We start from the raw sequence: 6,038 nt of genomic DNA on the forward strand, positions 1-6,038 counted from the left end.
GTCCCTCTCCTAGAGAATGTCCTAATGCCTGCTACTGGGCTTCCACCGCCTTGGGAGCGGTAGACCATCCAATGTGACATGTCTTGTAGATATATAAAAACGGGCACCTGATGCACATATACATTCGCATTTTCTTGAACTTCGGAAGGAGTTTTCCTGCAGTGCATTTTATACGGATGCTTCTAAGTATCCTGCTGTTACTGCTTACGCAGCTCTGGGACCATCCTTATCACCGTCTGGTGCACTAAATCCGCATAGAAGTATTCTTACGGCGGAAGCAAATATAATACTCTCGACAGTGAAACACATAAAGAAAAGGCATATTACAAAAGCGATTCTGTTTACAGATGGAGCATCGTTAGAACTCTAATGAGTGTACTAAAACCCAAGAATTCAGTTTACCATTAACAATATGACTTGTTATTCTCAGCCTACATGGACAACCAATTGATCATAGTATATTGGTACCTGGTCATAGGGGCATTAAAAGGCAATGTGACTACCGATGAGAGTGCTGCTTCGGTAGGTTTTCAATATATACGGACAGACACATACCTGTCCCGACCACTTGCCTGAAGCTTTTCTTGCGCCATGAGCTAAGCAAATATTAACAAACACTGTGGGATGACGAAGTTTCCAATAAGCTCAAAGTAATCAAACCAAGAATAGGGAGATGGATATGCGGGAAAATAGCAAGACACGAAGAAGTGCTTCTTTGAAGGTTAAGGATAGGACATCCCCATGGAACACACCCCTACCTCCTCACTGGAAGTGATCCTCCGACTTGTCATAAGTGCGGTGACGTTCTTAATGTCCTCCATGTTCTTCTCCAGTGCTTTTAAATAGAATTACATCGTAAAACGTACTTTCATCCCGCATATCGTAAGTGAATTCCCCTTCGCCCTGCACTATTTCTGAGCCACGAGGCACTTTTTGATTTTGAAAGGGTACTAAAGTTTCCTAGCAGACGTCGACACCACAGAAATCATTTAGCCTGGTTATCTGTAACACAGCCTCGCCTTGTAGGCTGACGCAATGCAATGTTTTCAGAGCACTTGTCTCTGAGTCCTTCACTTCAAGGAATCGTGAAACACTGGTGCTTTTGTATAGGTCTTCTTGTATCATCCCTTGGTAATGGAACTTTTATGCCCATCGCACATACCATTAACCATTTTCATGATTATAATACTCATATACACTCTTTTACACAATTTATGGATAATTGTTTTTAGGCCCGTATGCAGCCATGTTATATCTTCCACTTGTCACTAATTAATTTCGCACAAAATAGAAAATGTGTTACGGTATGTCGTGGCGCTCCTTTGTCACAGCTTGCTCTTGCGCCAGTAAACACCACATATCATCATAGATTGCAAACAAGATCTGTACTTGCTTCCTGTACCCCCTGCACCCAACTCCAGGAGCAGTGAAAGACGCTGCTGCCCAGCTCCCACCTATCGGATCAGGTCATATTGGTTGAACGGGTGTTCGCAGCCAAGACGGCACATGAATTCTCGTGTAGGGGGAACCACTCCGACAAATCAAGCCATCCTTGTGCTCAATAAAGATCTTTTTGTTTTCTCTCTCTCATAGGGCGGCGACAAGAAGTGTTGAATGAATCTTCACGAAAGCCTCATTGGATCACGATTAGGTCCTTGTGTTTCAAGGGCTCTGTTAAGGCAGTGGGGATTTTCGAAAATTTTTTCGTTGGACATATTTTGGTATATCATCATTCTTTCACAATATATTTTATGTGTCAATACCACACTTCATTATTAATTCCCTTAATTTTACCACATATATTTTTCACTCACTTTAGAGCCCCGTCATACCACTTGTCGTAACTCATCGCTTCACTTCAAACTCATTAACACTGGCCTGGAGTTCTTTGGTCATACTCGCCCTTGCGCCACAAAACACTACATTATCATCATCATTAAAAATAATGGATAACTGAAATAAAGTTGAAACAGGAGAAGCACATTGCGTGAGCCAAGTTTACAAATGTTAAAAATATGTGCAAGTTATACAAGGGGAAGCAATGCAGCACAAAACATTTTTCATCTAGCGAGCCATACGAAGTAATATATCCAAAAATCGTGCACTGCATTTTGAATACTTATATTCATAAGGGATACTAAAGCATAAGAAAACATTGACTGCTTCTGCCATCTTTCCTACGACGTATACACATGCGAGGGTGCTGTATATAGGCTCAGTGATTGTCGCTATGTAGCTATTCAGGCCTTTACAGGCGAAAATCACCCTCATCGTCCAGCGAATAATGAGCACCGATTATCACTGCATGGCCTACACTCAACGAAACCACTTTAAGGACTCTTTGAACCTTTCAACATCCGCTCCAACAGCAGTAGTGTCAGAAAGTGCACGCTTCGGGTAAGAAACCTGTGCCAAGCCTCCCCTAGAGGAAACGTGCGTCTTTACCTAAACTAAGTGCTCCAAGAATTTCTTATTCAAACTGGAATTTCGCGTTAAGGTTAAAGGTAACTTTCACTTCAATATATAACCCCACAGTTGTCTGCGCAATAACGCGTCGCATTTGTGTTGCAAAATCGGAGCTCCAGTATTAGTGCTGTTCATTCAAAACCAATATGAGCCCTGTGGTTTCCGCGTTCTCGATCGGTTCTCGCTTCCAGGGTTAGAACCGGTGCGAACCGAAAGTGCGCAATATAGCCCCTACGCATGTCTGCGCCATGAAGACGAAAGCGAAATCTGATTGGGAATCGAATGTCATGAGTTCGTTCCACGCACTGCTTTCATCCGACGACTACAACAGCAGCGATCCAATGTCTGTGTGATGGGGGCTGTATTTTTTTCTTGGGCTAAAAACAGATGTCCACCCTCTTGTTTTAAGATGTCATCTAAAAATAAAAGTCAGACTGTCCCTTGGTACAAAAAAATAATTCTTAGAGATAAAAAAGTTGCGCTTTCTCCCGAAAGCTGAAGAGTCGATTACGATAACAAATTAGTACGAAGCCATGTGAAGTAAAGATAGTGCTTGTATGGGCCGTATAATCAATCCCGTGCTAACTAAATTCACTAGCGTGGTGTCAGCGCGCACTGGGAAATTAGCACATATCACACTCGATGATCGCGGACAATTGCTGTCCAAACGCTGGCGTGAGGAAGCGCAGCAGAAGCCACCAGTGAAATGGCCTTCGTACTGTATGTCGCTTCAACGCAAACTGAGCGGTGAGATCTTTTCTTTAAAACGGATGGTATCGCTAAAAAAACGGACACACGATGAAAAGACGACACGACGACGAGGAAACGCTACCGACAACTGGTTTAGTTTTCGAAAAAGCTCTATATTTAAAAGAATCACAACACATGCGCACAACTGAACTGCACCAGCCTTCTTTACCGTAATATCGAAAACATGCACGCGAAGTGAAATGATAAAACACCCGAGCAGCAAGAAGTGAACACATGACCAATTGAAGAAAAGCCATACCGTTACGATTTCTCAAATTTCCCCAGAAGTGTGCGCTCAGCCGAGTACAAATTTATTGAAGCATCGCTGATGCACAGACCCGCCTTTTTTGTATGTGGAAAGCTTCCAGCAACACTCTAGCTTTAACGCTAGCACTTCTGCCCAGAACCTTTGCTTCTTTAAACCGTGGCACGCACTCGCAAACCATCACATGCGAAACTAAATTCGCAAGTTTGTCTTGTTTTGTTAAGTTTTGAGAGTGTTCCCTTAAGCCGTCATTGAGGCAACGCCCCGCCTGCCCGATATAGCACTTGCCGCAGGACAGGGGAATAAAGTATACCACTCCTAGGGCACACCTGACGAAGACATCTTCATGCTGCTTTTTTTCAACCGCGCTGACCTTCACCGCAAATGCGGGGGCACAGCCTCGCCAACTTGTTTGGCGCCGAAAAAAAAAACAAGCGGCACGTTGTGCCTGCTGGCCACCTTTTTGAGGTTGTGTGAAACCTTATGAATGTAAGGCATCACCTCAGGTTTGGTCTTCACGCGTTCAGGTGCAGCCTTCATTCGTCGGGGCCCAAATTTCTTGAGGAGGGTTTCAGCGACAGCTACGAGGACCGAGCAAGGGAAGCCTGCGGCCAATAGCCTGCGAACCTGATAGTCAAAGCTAAAAAGCATTTCCTGCGGGCACGACTTTTGAAGCGCCGATTCCATGCAGAGCGATGCAATTGCTCTTTTCACGGTCTTTGAATGAGATGATTCATAGGGCAAAAGTTCTTTCTTTGCACGTGGGAAATACGCCCAACAGGTGTGTCCCTTAGTTATCCTCAGTCTGAGGTCTAAAAAATGTATCTCGCCATTTTGGGGAAGTTCATGGGTAAAAGCGAGGCCTTTACCATGGTCATTAACGGTAAACAAGACCTGTCGTACAGAATCTTCAAAAGAAATGTCGTTACGATCTTTTAAAAAGATCAAGAAATCGTCGACAGACCTAAAAACTTTTAAAACCGGGCCTCCAGTAAAATCTCGATCCAAAAGGCGATCAGCATGGGCTAAAAAGATGTCGCACAAGATAGGTGCAACACAGGACCCTATACAAACGCCATTGCGCTGCAGAAAAGGCTGCTTGTCAAAAAGGATAAATATGACACTCAGATAAAATTCTAAAAGCTTTAAAAAATCATCAAGAGACACTCCTGCTGTGGACTGAAAAGAGAGTTCGCCTGAATTTTCGACAGCCTCCTTCACAGCAACTAAGAGTTAAGGTTGAGGGATGGAATAAAATAAATCCTCAACATCCACAAAGAAAGCCTAACCGACCTTTTAGCGCTACCATCAGTTTTTAAGAATGCATCACCAACTAGCCCAGCACCAAGTTTTATTGAGCGGTGAGAACACAGCACACGCTAAGTTACAAGCCGTCGGTTCCCAAAGCAGATCGCCTTCAACACAAAGCCTGCGCGACCGCGTTCTGCGCGCCAGACGCAGTTACTGCTGAATTGCAACCTTCCCCCTACCTACCCTCCCCGTGTGCCATGCTCGCGACAGAAAACAGCACGCTTCCTTCCCGCTTTACTGTCTGGGGCGCGCGAGGTGAAGTCGTGATCACCGCATCACCCTTGCACCCTTTCACTCGCACATACAGCGTTCGGCGCAAGGTGACGCTGCCTCGAAGGGGCGTCTGCGTGAGCGGGCGTTTGGTGTGTTGCGACATCACGTAGACGGCACCCCCGGACTGAAGGACCCGGGTGAAATCGGTAGTTGGCTTTTTCTCTCTCTCTCTCTCTCCCTCCAATATTCGTCTTTCTCTCACTTTTCATCTTTCCTGTCTTCTCCTGGCTTCCCCTTCCAAGTTTTCTAGGCAGCAAAAGTTAACTGTGCGTGAACAGCCAACCTAGGTTATTTCATATTTGGTTATAGTGATAACGTACAGCTGGCGTTTGCAGGACATGTTTTCACAGTCCTTGTAGCATCCCCTTGTAGGGCTTCACGGTGGGTGGCTGGCGTTATTGCCGAAAAAACACGTTTCTCTATGGCTAGTTCCTTCCCCCACTTCCTGATCGCCCTAAAAAAGAGGGCGCACCGAAGATGTAAGCCAGTTCTTTGGGCGTCAAAGTCCGCACTTCCCAGCATTCCTCGTCATCCATTCGGAAAGAAAAACAGCTCAACAAGTACGAAGAATTCCCCCTTTCTAGAGGTGGGAACCTCGGGCCTGCGGCTTCAAAGGGAACGTGAGAAAGGAGTGGGAGAGTGGCACAGGACCGCTCGTCCTGTCCACTCCTTCGTCACGCCCCATCTGAAGTCGCGGGTCTTTTCCTCTTTAAACATCCCCATTTCTAGTTTCCAAGTCTTTAACTGACGGTCTTTGTCCAAGCTACAAGGCATCAAGGAAGGCAAGGGAGGATCTCCTCTTGGAGCTCCATGATCAGAAACAGTACGACCAGTTGCCCAGTCTAGTGTCATTTGGGAACGTTCAAGTGACAGTAACTCCGTCCTATGAACACCGCCAGCGGCGTTGTCTCGGACGATGATTTGCTCTAGCTCACAGAGGATGAGCTGTTGGAGGGCTTCCGTTAGCAGAATG

Source organism: Dermacentor variabilis, chromosome 7 (genome assembly GCF_050947875.1).
Source record: "Dermacentor variabilis isolate Ectoservices chromosome 7, ASM5094787v1, whole genome shotgun sequence".
Taxonomy (NCBI): Eukaryota; Metazoa; Arthropoda; class Arachnida; order Ixodida; family Ixodidae; genus Dermacentor; species Dermacentor variabilis.